We start from the raw sequence: 12650 nt of genomic DNA, 5'->3' as shown, positions 1-12650 counted from the left end.
CCCCTAAATTCCACATACTAAGGTACAACAGGAATACGGGATAAATGCAGAGGCTACTTCCTACCAATATGGAAGCCGGGCAAAAAAAAAAAAAGAAAAAAGCTCACGCTAGCACGCCGGGCGAAGCATCGCTCTGAGGTGAGTTGCGAGTCGCAGGGATGCCGGTGAAGCAGGCTCGGGCTGAGTGGGCCAGCCAGCCTTTTGACTTAGGGAAGTGGCGTCGCCATGTCAAGTTCAAAGAGCTCTGTGAAGCTTTAGGGGGACAAAAGAACAACTGTTGTAGATGCAGGCAGGTCTGGGAGGAGAATTTTAAAAAAACTCAATACAACTGGAAATCAGCCCCCCGAAACGAGAACGGGGACCCATGAATGGCGGCCCATGACTTGAGGTTGCGTGTAACGGTGAAATAAACATCACGGCTGTGACGAAACGGTGCTGTTATTGCCCCACGGCTCACTCCCTTTCGTGATGTGTTGCTTTAATGTGACCTAAGTAAGTGATCTAAATTAGCAGGTGTTTTTTTGTTTGTTTGTTTGTTTTTAACAGCAAATATTGGGCTTGTCCCACCCATGAGCTGCAACTGTGATTGGTTGTAGTTCTGCTCTGCGTTGACATCCTGTAACAGACTTTCCCCCCCATGTTGTCAGTTTCCTCAAACGTACACTGACCCCTACTGGCAGGCTTGGGTTACTTTTATCCACAGCATTCCCTCCACAGAGTTCTTGTTGAATATTTTACAGTGTTTTGTTTTGAGAGCAACTGGCTATAATTAAGCCAAACTGCAACTGATTGGTTTCCATCCCATGGCAGGCCATGCAGGTGGGCTTAAACGGCATCTGACGCTGAAATGTTTCGACTCTGAAGACTCCAAAGGCCGTATGAAATGTAACACAAGGACGTACATGTAAAAGAAAGGGTAATGCGTTGTAGATTTGTGAAAGCGTAAAGTAAGATGGAGTAAAAGTAAGAAAAGCAAGTGAAAGAATGTGCATGTAAGTGCTTGAGGATGGCAAAAGCTTACAGCACCTGGTATTCCCAGGCGGTCTCCCATCCAAGTACTAACCAGGCCCGACCCTGCTTAGCTTCCGAGATCAGACGAGATCGGGCGTGCTCAGGGTGGTATGGCCGTAAGCGAGAGCACTGCTTCCACTCAGCCTATTTATAAGCATGTGGCAAAAGACGGCTGCCTTTTCCACACTACAGGGGACACACATTTACTCGCCCTCCTTTCTTACTTCCAAAGCAACCCCACCAAGCTCATTCAAACCAATCACACATTTCATTGCTCTCTCCTGTCCTCCTTCTCTTTTCACAAAAAAAATAAAACAACAAAACTTGCTCTTTTGGCTGACACTTGAACATTCAGCAACAAAGGCTAACGCCGGCCGCCAGACTCGGCCTTGTCAACATAAAAGTCACATAAGCCACATGAGTCGAATGGGCTCGTGAAACGGGACAATTACAAAATCACAAATCTTTCTCAACTGTCTTGGCTCCTTTTATTTACACCCCTAAATTCCACATACTAAGGTACAACAGGAATACGGGATAAATGCAGAGGCTACTTCCTACCAATATGGAAGCCGGGCAAAAAAAAAAAAAGAAAAAAGCTCACGCTAGCACGCCGGGCGAAGCATCGCTCTGAGGTGAGTTGCGAGTCGCAGGGATGCCGGTGAAGCAGGCTCGGGCTGAGTGGGCCAGCCAGCCTTTTGACTTAGGGAAGTGGCGTCGCCATGTCAAGTTCAAAGAGCTCTGTGAAGCTTTAGGGGGACAAAAGAACAACTGTTGTAGATGCAGGCAGGTCTGGGAGGAGAATTTTAAAAAAACTCAATACAACTGGAAATCAGCCCCCCGAAACGAGAACGGGGACCCATGAATGGCGGCCCATGACTTGAGGTTGCGTGTAACGGTGAAATAAACATCACGGCTGTGACGAAACGGTGCTGTTATTGCCCCACGGCTCACTCCCTTTCGTGATGTGTTGCTTTAATGTGACCTAAGTAAGTGATCTAAATTAGCAGGTGTTTTTTTGTTTGTTTGTTTGTTTTTAACAGCAAATATTGGGCTTGTCCCACCCATGAGCTGCAACTGTGATTGGTTGTAGTTCTGCTCTGCGTTGACATCCTGTAACAGACTTTCCCCCCCATGTTGTCAGTTTCCTCAAACGTACACTGACCCCTACTGGCAGGCTTGGGTTACTTTTATCCACAGCATTCCCTCCACAGAGTTCTTGTTGAATATTTTACAGTGTTTTGTTTTGAGAGCAACTGGCTATAATTAAGCCAAACTGCAACTGATTGGTTTCCATCCCATGGCAGGCCATGCAGGTGGGCTTAAACGGCATCTGACGCTGAAATGTTTCGACTCTGAAGACTCCAAAGGCCGTATGAAATGTAACACAAGGACGTACATGTAAAAGAAAGGGTAATGCGTTGTAGATTTGTGAAAGCGTAAAGTAAGATGGAGTAAAAGTAAGAAAAGCAAGTGAAAGAATGTGCATGTAAGTGCTTGAGGATGGCAAAAGCTTACAGCACCTGGTATTCCCAGGCGGTCTCCCATCCAAGTACTAACCAGGCCCGACCCTGCTTAGCAGCCGAGATCAGACGAGATCGGGCGTGCTCAGGGTGGTATGGCCGTAAGCGAGAGCACTGCTTCCACTCAGCCTATTTATAAGCATGCGGCAAAAGACGGCTGCCTTTTCCACACTACAGGGGACACACATTTACTCGCCCTCCTTTCTTACTTCCAAAGCAACCCCACCAAGCTCATTCAAACCAATCACACATTTCATTGCTCTCTCCTGTCCTCCTTCTCTTTTCACAAAAAAAATAAAACAACAAAACTTGCTCTTTTGGCTGACACTTGAACATTCAGCAACAAAGGCTAACGCCGGCCGCCAGACTCGGCCTTGTCAACATAAAAGTCACATAAGCCACATGAGTCGAATGGGCTCGTGAAACGGGACAATTACAAAATCACAAATCTTTCTCAACTGTCTTGGCTCCTTTTATTTACACCCCTAAATTCCACATACTAAGGTACAACAGGAATACGGGATAAATGCAGAGGCTACTTCCTACCAATATGGAAGCCGGGCAAAAAAAAAAAAAGAAAAAAGCTCACGCTAGCACGCCGGGCGAAGCATCGCTCTGAGGTGAGTTGCGAGTCGCAGGGATGCCGGTGAAGCAGGCTCGGGCTGAGTGGGCCAGCCAGCCTTTTGACTTAGGGAAGTGGCGTCGCCATGTCAAGTTCAAAGAGCTCTGTGAAGCTTTAGGGGGACAAAAGAACAACTGTTGTAGATGCAGGCAGGTCTGGGAGGAGAATTTTAAAAAAACTCAATACAACTGGAAATCAGCCCCCCGAAACGAGAACGGGGACCCATGAATGGCGGCCCATGACTTGAGGTTGCGTGTAACGGTGAAATAAACATCACGGCTGTGACGAAACGGTGCTGTTATTGCCCCACGGCTCACTCCCTTTCGTGATGTGTTGCTTTAATGTGACCTAAGTAAGTGATCTAAATTAGCAGGTGTTTTTTTGTTTGTTTGTTTGTTTTTAACAGCAAATATTGGGCTTGTCCCACCCATGAGCTGCAACTGTGATTGGTTGTAGTTCTGCTCTGCGTTGACATCCTGTAACAGACTTTCCCCCCCATGTTGTCAGTTTCCTCAAACGTACACTGACCCCTACTGGCAGGCTTGGGTTACTTTTATCCACAGCATTCCCTCCACAGAGTTCTTGTTGAATATTTTACAGTGTTTTGTTTTGAGAGCAACTGGCTATAATTAAGCCAAACTGCAACTGATTGGTTTCCATCCCATGGCAGGCCATGCAGGTGGGCTTAAACGGCATCTGACGCTGAAATGTTTCGACTCTGAAGACTCCAAAGGCCGTATGAAATGTAACACAAGGACGTACATGTAAAAGAAAGGGTAATGCGTTGTAGATTTGTGAAAGCGTAAAGTAAGATGGAGTAAAAGTAAGAAAAGCAAGTGAAAGAATGTGCATGTAAGTGCTTGAGGATGGCAAAAGCTTACAGCACCTGGTATTCCCAGGCGGTCTCCCATCCAAGTACTAACCAGGCCCGACCCTGCTTAGCAGCCTAGATCAGACGAGATCGGGCGTGCTCAGGGTGGTATGGCCGTAAGCGAGAGCACTGCTTCCACTCAGCCTATTTATAAGCATGCGGCAAAAGACGGCTGCCTTTTCCACACTACAGGGGACACACATTTACTCGCCCTCCTTTCTTACTTCCAAAGCAACCCCACCAAGCTCATTCAAACCAATCACACATTTCATTGCTCTCTCCTGTCCTCCTTCTCTTTTCACAAAAAAAATAAAACAACAAAACTTGCTCTTTTGGCTGACACTTGAACATTCAGCAACAAAGGCTAACGCCGGCCGCCAGACTCGGCCTTGTCAACATAAAAGTCACATAAGCCACATGAGTCGAATGGGCTTGTGAAACGGGACAATTACAAAATCACAAATCTTTCTCAACTGTCTTGGCTCCTTTTATTTACACCCCTAAATTCCACATACTAAGGTACAACAGGAATACGGGATAAATGCAGAGGCTACTTCCTACCAATATGGAAGCCGGGCAAAAAAAAAAAAAGAAAAAAGCTCACGCTAGCACGCCGGGCGAAGCATCGCTCTGAGGTGAGTTGCGAGTCGCAGGGATGCCGGTGAAGCAGGCTCGGGCTGAGTGGGCCAGCCAGCCTTTTGACTTAGGGAAGTGGCGTCGCCATGTCAAGTTCAAAGAGCTCTGTGAAGCTTTAGGGGGACAAAAGAACAACTGTTGTAGATGCAGGCAGGTCTGGGAGGAGAATTTAAAAAAAAACTCAATACAACTGGAAATCAGCCCCCCGAAACGAGAACGGGGACCCATGAATGGCGGCCCATGACTTGAGGTTGCGTGTAACGGTGAAATAAACATCACGGCTGTGACGAAACGGTGCTGTTATTGCCCCACGGCTCACTCCCTTTCGTGATGTGTTGCTTTAATGTGACCTAAGTAAGTGATCTAAATTAGCAGGTGTTTTTTTGTTTGTTTGTTTGTTTTTAACAGCAAATATTGGGCTTGTCCCACCCATGAGCTGCAACTGTGATTGGTTGTAGTTCTGCTCTGCGTTGACATCCTGTAACAGACTTTCCCCCCCATGTTGTCAGTTTCCTCAAATGTACACTGACCCCTACTGGCAGGCTTGGGTTACTTTTATCCACAGCATTCCCTCCACAGAGTTCTTGTTGAATATTTTCCAGTGTTTTGTTTTGAGAGCAACTGGCTATAATTAAGCCAAACTGCAACTGATTGGTTTCCATCCCATGGCAGGCCATGCAGGTGGGCTTAAACGGCATCTGACGCTGAAATGTTTCGACTCTGAAGACTCCAAAGGCCGTATGAAATGTAACACAAGGACGTACATGTAAAAGAAAGGGTAATGCGTTGTAGATTTGTGAAAGCGTAAAGTAAGATGGAGTAAAAGTAAGAAAAGCAAGTGAAAGAATGTGCATGTAAGTGCTTGAGGATGGCAAAAGCTCACAGCACCTGGTATTCCCAGGCGGTCTCCCATCCAAGTACTAACCAGGCCCGACCCTGCTTAGCTTCCGAGATCAGACGAGATCGGGCGTGCTCAGGGTGGTATGGCCGTAAGCGAGAGCACTGCTTCCACTCAGCCTATTTATAAGCATGCGGCAAAAGACGGCTGCCTTTTCCACACTACAGGGGACACACATTTACTCGCCCTCCTTTCTTACTTCCAAAGCAACCCCACCAAGCTCATTCAAACCAATCACACATTTCATTGCTCTCTCCTGTCCTCCTTCTCTTTTCACAAAAAAAATAAAACAACAAAACTTGCTCTTTTGGCTGACACTTGAACATTCAGCAACAAAGGCTAACGCCGGCCGCCAGACTCGGCCTTGTCAACATAAAAGTCACATAAGCCACATGAGTCGAATGGGCTCGTGAAACGGGACAATTACAAAATCACAAATCTTTCTCAACTGTCTTGGCTCCTTTTATTTACACCCCTAAATTCCACATACTAAGGTACAACAGGAATACGGGATAAATGCAGAGGCTACTTCCTACCAATATGGAAGCCGGGCAAAAAAAAAAAAAGAAAAAAGCTCACGCTAGCACGCCGGGCGAAGCATCGCTCTGAGGTGAGTTGCGAGTCGCAGGGATGCCGGTGAAGCAGGCTCGGGCTGAGTGGGCCAGCCAGCCTTTTGACTTAGGGAAGTGGCGTCGCCATGTCAAGTTCAAAGAGCTCTGTGAAGCTTTAGGGGGACAAAAGAACAACTGTTGTAGATGCAGGCAGGTCTGGGAGGAGAATTTTAAAAAAACTCAATACAACTGGAAATCAGCCCCCCGAAACGAGAACGGGGACCCATGAATGGCGGCCCATGACTTGAGGTTGCGTGTAACGGTGAAATAAACATCACGGCTGTGACGAAACGGTGCTGTTATTGCCCCACGGCTCACTCCCTTTCGTGATGTGTTGCTTTAATGTGACCTAAGTAAGTGATCTAAATTAGCAGGTGTTTTTTTGTTTGTTTGTTTGTTTTTAACAGCAAATATTGGGCTTGTCCCACCCATGAGCTGCAACTGTGATTGGTTGTAGTTCTGCTCTGCGTTGACATCCTGTAACAGACTTTCCCCCCCATGTTGTCAGTTTCCTCAAAAGTACACTGACCCCTACTGGCAGGCTTGGGTTACTTTTATCCACAGCATTCCCTCCACAGAGTTCTTGTTGAATATTTTCCAGTGTTTTGTTTTGAGAGCAACTGGCTATAATTAAGCCAAACTGCAACTGATTGGTTTCCATCCCATGGCAGGCCATGCAGGTGGGCTTAAACGGCATCTGACGCTGAAATGTTTCGACTCTGAAGACTCCAAAGGCCGTATGAAATGTAACACAAGGACGTACATGTAAAAGAAAGGGTAATGCGTTGTAGATTTGTGAAAGCGTAAAGTAAGATGGAGTAAAAGTAAGAAAAGCAAGTGAAAGAATGTGCATGTAAGTGCTTGAGGATGGCAAAAGCTCACAGCACCTGGTATTCCCAGGCGGTCTCCCATCCAAGCACTAACCAGGCCCTACCCTGCTTAGCTTCCGAGATCAGACGAGATCGGGCGTGCTCAGGGTGGTATGGCCGTAAGCGAGAGCACTGCTTCCACTCAGCCTATTTATAAGCATGCGGCAAAAGACGGCTGCCTTTTCCACACTACAGGGGACACACATTTACTCGCCCTCCTTTCTTACTTCCAAAGCAACCCCACCAAGCTCATTCAAACCAATCACACATTTCATTGCTCTCTCCTGTCCTCCTTCTCTTTTCACAAAAAAAATAAAACAACAAAACTTGCTCTTTTGGCTGACACTTGAACATTCAGCAACAAAGGCTAACGCCGGCCGCCAGACTCGGCCTTGTCAACATAAAAGTCACATAAGCCACATGAGTCGAATGGGCTCGTGAAACGGGACAATTACAAAATCACAAATCTTTCTCAACTGTCTTGGCTCCTTTTATTTACACCCCTAAATTCCACATACTAAGGTACAACAGGAATACGGGATAAATGCAGAGGCTACTTCCTACCAATATGGAAGCCGGGCAAAAAAAAAAAAAGAAAAAAGCTCACGCTAGCACGCCGGGCGAAGCATCGCTCTGAGGTGAGTTGCGAGTCGCAGGGATGCCGGTGAAGCAGGCTCGGGCTGAGTGGGCCAGCCAGCCTTTTGACTTAGGGAAGTGGCGTCGCCATGTCAAGTTCAAAGAGCTCTGTGAAGCTTTAGGGGGACAAAAGAACAACTGTTGTAGATGCAGGCAGGTCTGGGAGGAGAATTTTAAAAAAACTCAATACAACTGGAAATCAGCCCCCCGAAACGAGAACGGGGACCCATGAATGGCGGCCCATGACTTGAGGTTGCGTGTAACGGTGAAATAAACATCACGGCTGTGACGAAACGGTGCTGTTATTGCCCCACGGCTCACTCCCTTTCGTGATGTGTTGCTTTAATGTGACCTAAGTAAGTGATCTAAATTAGCAGGTGTTTTTTTGTTTGTTTGTTTGTTTTTAACAGCAAATATTGGGCTTGTCCCACCCATGAGCTGCAACTGTGATTGGTTGTAGTTCTGCTCTGCGTTGACATCCTGTAACAGACTTTCCCCCCCATGTTGTCAGTTTCCTCAAACGTACACTGACCCCTACTGGCAGGCTTGGGTTACTTTTATCCACAGCATTCCCTCCACAGAGTTCTTGTTGAATATTTTACAGTGTTTTGTTTTGAGAGCAACTGGCTATAATTAAGCCAAACTGCAACTGATTGGTTTCCATCCCATGGCAGGCCATGCAGGTGGGCTTAAACGGCATCTGACGCTGAAATGTTTCGACTCTGAAGACTCCAAAGGCCGTATGAAATGTAACACAAGGACGTACATGTAAAAGAAAGGGTAATGCGTTGTAGATTTGTGAAAGCGTAAAGTAAGATGGAGTAAAAGTAAGAAAAGCAAGTGAAAGAATGTGCATGTAAGTGCTTGAGGATGGCAAAAGCTTACAGCACCTGGTATTCCCAGGCGGTCTCCCATCCAAGTACTAACCAGGCCCGACCCTGCTTAGCTTCCGAGATCAGACGAGATCGGGCGTGCTCAGGGTGGTATGGCCGTAAGCGAGAGCACTGCTTCCACTCAGCCTATTTATAAGCATGTGGCAAAAGACGGCTGCCTTTTCCACACTACAGGGGACACACATTTACTCGCCCTCCTTTCTTACTTCCAAAGCAACCCCACCAAGCTCATTCAAACCAATCACACATTTCATTGCTCTCTCCTGTCCTCCTTCTCTTTTCACAAAAAAAATAAAACAACAAAACTTGCTCTTTTGGCTGACACTTGAACATTCAGCAACAAAGGCTAACGCCGGCCGCCAGACTCGGCCTTGTCAACATAAAAGTCACATAAGCCACATGAGTCGAATGGGCTCGTGAAACGGGACAATTACAAAATCACAAATCTTTCTCAACTGTCTTGGCTCCTTTTATTTACACCCCTAAATTCCACATACTAAGGTACAACAGGAATACGGGATAAATGCAGAGGCTACTTCCTACCAATATGGAAGCCGGGCAAAAAAAAAAAAAGAAAAAAGCTCACGCTAGCACGCCGGGCGAAGCATCGCTCTGAGGTGAGTTGCGAGTCGCAGGGATGCCGGTGAAGCAGGCTCGGGCTGAGTGGGCCAGCCAGCCTTTTGACTTAGGGAAGTGGCGTCGCCATGTCAAGTTCAAAGAGCTCTGTGAAGCTTTAGGGGGACAAAAGAACAACTGTTGTAGATGCAGGCAGGTCTGGGAGGAGAATTTTAAAAAAACTCAATACAACTGGAAATCAGCCCCCCGAAACGAGAACGGGGACCCATGAATGGCGGCCCATGACTTGAGGTTGCGTGTAACGGTGAAATAAACATCACGGCTGTGACGAAACGGTGCTGTTATTGCCCCACGGCTCACTCCCTTTCGTGATGTGTTGCTTTAATGTGACCTAAGTAAGTGATCTAAATTAGCAGGTGTTTTTTTGTTTGTTTGTTTGTTTTTAACAGCAAATATTGGGCTTGTCCCACCCATGAGCTGCAACTGTGATTGGTTGTAGTTCTGCTCTGCGTTGACATCCTGTAACAGACTTTCCCCCCCATGTTGTCAGTTTCCTCAAACGTACACTGACCCCTACTGGCAGGCTTGGGTTACTTTTATCCACAGCATTCCCTCCACAGAGTTCTTGTTGAATATTTTACAGTGTTTTGTTTTGAGAGCAACTGGCTATAATTAAGCCAAACTGCAACTGATTGGTTTCCATCCCATGGCAGGCCATGCAGGTGGGCTTAAACGGCATCTGACGCTGAAATGTTTCGACTCTGAAGACTCCAAAGGCCGTATGAAATGTAACACAAGGACGTACATGTAAAAGAAAGGGTAATGCGTTGTAGATTTGTGAAAGCGTAAAGTAAGATGGAGTAAAAGTAAGAAAAGCAAGTGAAAGAATGTGCATGTAAGTGCTTGAGGATGGCAAAAGCTTACAGCACCTGGTATTCCCAGGCGGTCTCCCATCCAAGTACTAACCAGGCCCGACCCTGCTTAGCTTCCGAGATCAGACGAGATCGGGCGTGCTCAGGGTGGTATGGCCGTAAGCGAGAGCACTGCTTCCACTCAGCCTATTTATAAGCATGCGGCAAAAGACGGCTGCCTTTTCCACACTACAGGGGACACACATTTACTCGCCCTCCTTTCTTACTTCCAAAGCAACCCCACCAAGCTCATTCAAACCAATCACACATTTCATTGCTCTCTCCTGTCCTCCTTCTCTTTTCACAAAAAAAATAAAACAACAAAACTTGCTCTTTTGGCTGACACTTGAACATTCAGCAACAAAGGCTAACGCCGGCCGCCAGACTCGGCCTTGTCAACATAAAAGTCACATAAGCCACATGAGTCGAATGGGCTCGTGAAACGGGACAATTACAAAATCACAAATCTTTCTCAACTGTCTTGGCTCCTTTTATTTACACCCCTAAATTCCACATACTAAGGTACAACAGGAATACGGGATAAATGCAGAGGCTACTTCCTACCAATATGGAAGCCGGGCAAAAAAAAAAAAAGAAAAAAGCTCACGCTAGCACGCCGGGCGAAGCATCGCTCTGAGGTGAGTTGCGAGTCGCAGGGATGCCGGTGAAGCAGGCTCGGGCTGAGTGGGCCAGCCAGCCTTTTGACTTAGGGAAGTGGCGTCGCCATGTCAAGTTCAAAGAGCTCTGTGAAGCTTTAGGGGGACAAAAGAACAACTGTTGTAGATGCAGGCAGGTCTGGGAGGAGAATTTTAAAAAAACTCAATACAACTGGAAATCAGCCCCCCGAAACGAGAACGGGGACCCATGAATGGCGGCCCATGACTTGAGGTTGCGTGTAACGGTGAAATAAACATCACGGCTGTGACGAAACGGTGCTGTTATTGCCCCACGGCTCACTCCCTTTCGTGATGTGTTGCTTTAATGTGACCTAAGTAAGTGATCTAAATTAGCAGGTGTTTTTTTGTTTGTTTGTTTGTTTTTAACAGCAAATATTGGGCTTGTCCCACCCATGAGCTGCAACTGTGATTGGTTGTAGTTCTGCTCTGCGTTGACATCCTGTAACAGACTTTCCCCCCCATGTTGTCAGTTTCCTCAAAAGTACACTGACCCCTACTGGCAGGCTTGGGTTACTTTTATCCACAGCATTCCCTCCACAGAGTTCTTGTTGAATATTTTCCAGTGTTTTGTTTTGAGAGCAACTGGCTATAATTAAGCCAAACTGCAACTGATTGGTTTCCATCCCATGGCAGGCCATGCAGGTGGGCTTAAACGGCATCTGACGCTGAAATGTTTCGACTCTGAAGACTCCAAAGGCCGTATGAAATGTAACACAAGGACGTACATGTAAAAGAAAGGGTAATGCGTTGTAGATTTGTGAAAGCGTAAAGTAAGATGGAGTAAAAGTAAGAAAAGCAAGTGAAAGAATGTGCATGTAAGTGCTTGAGGATGGCAAAAGCTCACAGCACCTGGTATTCCCAGGCGGTCTCCCATCCAAGCACTAACCAGGCCCTACCCTGCTTAGCTTCCGAGATCAGACGAGATCGGGCGTGCTCAGGGTGGTATGGCCGTAAGCGAGAGCACTGCTTCCACTCAGCCTATTTATAAGCATGCGGCAAAAGACGGCTGCCTTTTCCACACTACAGGGGACACACATTTACTCGCCCTCCTTTCTTACTTCCAAAGCAACCCCACCAAGCTCATTCAAACCAATCACACATTTCATTGCTCTCTCCTGTCCTCCTTCTCTTTTCACAAAAAAAATAAAACAACAAAACTTGCTCTTTTGGCTGACACTTGAACATTCAGCAACAAAGGCTAACGCCGGCCGCCAGACTCGGCCTTGTCAACATAAAAGTCACATAAGCCACATGAGTCGAATGGGCTCGTGAAACGGGACAATTACAAAATCACAAATCTTTCTCAACTGTCTTGGCTCCTTTTATTTACACCCCTAAATTCCACATACTAAGGTACAACAGGAATACGGGATAAATGCAGAGGCTACTTCCTACCAATATGGAAGCCGGGCAAAAAAAAAAAAAGAAAAAAGCTCACGCTAGCACGCCGGGCGAAGCATCGCTCTGAGGTGAGTTGCGAGTCGCAGGGATGCCGGTGAAGCAGGCTCGGGCTGAGTGGGCCAGCCAGCCTTTTGACTTAGGGAAGTGGCGTCGCCATGTCAAGTTCAAAGAGCTCTGTGAAGCTTTAGGGGGACAAAAGAACAACTGTTGTAGATGCAGGCAGGTCTGGGAGGAGAATTTTAAAAAAACTCAATACAACTGGAAATCAGCCCCCCGAAACGAGAACGGGGACCCATGAATGGCGGCCCATGACTTGAGGTTGCGTGTAACGGTGAAATAAACATCACGGCTGTGACGAAACGGTGCTGTTATTGCCCCACGGCTCACTCCCTTTCGTGATGTGTTGCTTTAATGTGACCTAAGTAAGTGATCTAAATTAGCAGGTGTTTTTTTGTTTGTTTGTTTGTTTTTAACAGCAAATATTGGGCTTGTCCCACCCATGAGCTGCAACTGTG

At 46.7% G+C, this 12650-nt stretch overlaps 8 non-coding genes across 8 annotated transcripts; all 8 read right to left on the bottom strand.

The window, feature by feature from the left end:
* Nucleotides 1–1014: 1014 nt before the first annotated feature.
* Nucleotides 1015–1133, bottom strand: LOC140576176 (5S ribosomal RNA). Its single transcript, XR_011981404.1, has one exon. It is a non-coding gene; the product is annotated as a 5S ribosomal RNA (ribosomal RNA).
* Nucleotides 1134–2522: 1389 nt separating this feature from the next.
* Nucleotides 2523–2641, bottom strand: LOC140575743 (5S ribosomal RNA). Its single transcript, XR_011981008.1, has one exon. It is a non-coding gene; the product is annotated as a 5S ribosomal RNA (ribosomal RNA).
* A 1389-nt stretch (nt 2642–4030) lies between these two features.
* Nucleotides 4031–4149, bottom strand: LOC140575962 (5S ribosomal RNA). The gene has a single exon (XR_011981212.1). It is a non-coding gene; the product is annotated as a 5S ribosomal RNA (ribosomal RNA).
* Nucleotides 4150–5539: 1390 nt separating this feature from the next.
* LOC140576449 (5S ribosomal RNA) lies at nt 5540–5658 on the bottom strand. The gene has a single exon (XR_011981661.1). It is a non-coding gene; the product is annotated as a 5S ribosomal RNA (ribosomal RNA).
* Nucleotides 5659–7047: 1389 nt separating this feature from the next.
* Nucleotides 7048–7166, bottom strand: LOC140575771 (5S ribosomal RNA). The gene has a single exon (XR_011981034.1). It is a non-coding gene; the product is annotated as a 5S ribosomal RNA (ribosomal RNA).
* Nucleotides 7167–8555: 1389 nt separating this feature from the next.
* On the bottom strand, nt 8556–8674 carry LOC140576175 (5S ribosomal RNA). Its single transcript, XR_011981403.1, has one exon. It is a non-coding gene; the product is annotated as a 5S ribosomal RNA (ribosomal RNA).
* A 1389-nt stretch (nt 8675–10063) lies between these two features.
* On the bottom strand, nt 10064–10182 carry LOC140576174 (5S ribosomal RNA). The gene has a single exon (XR_011981402.1). It is a non-coding gene; the product is annotated as a 5S ribosomal RNA (ribosomal RNA).
* A 1389-nt stretch (nt 10183–11571) lies between these two features.
* Nucleotides 11572–11690, bottom strand: LOC140575770 (5S ribosomal RNA). The gene has a single exon (XR_011981033.1). It is a non-coding gene; the product is annotated as a 5S ribosomal RNA (ribosomal RNA).
* Between the last annotated feature and the right edge of the window lie 960 nt (nt 11691–12650).

The sequence above is a fragment of the Salminus brasiliensis genome, chromosome 13, assembly GCF_030463535.1.
Source record: "Salminus brasiliensis chromosome 13, fSalBra1.hap2, whole genome shotgun sequence".
NCBI classification, from domain to species: domain Eukaryota; kingdom Metazoa; phylum Chordata; class Actinopteri; order Characiformes; family Bryconidae; genus Salminus; species Salminus brasiliensis.
Note: the sequence above shows the minus strand (reverse complement) of the source record. Positions and strands in the feature narration are given on the sequence as shown.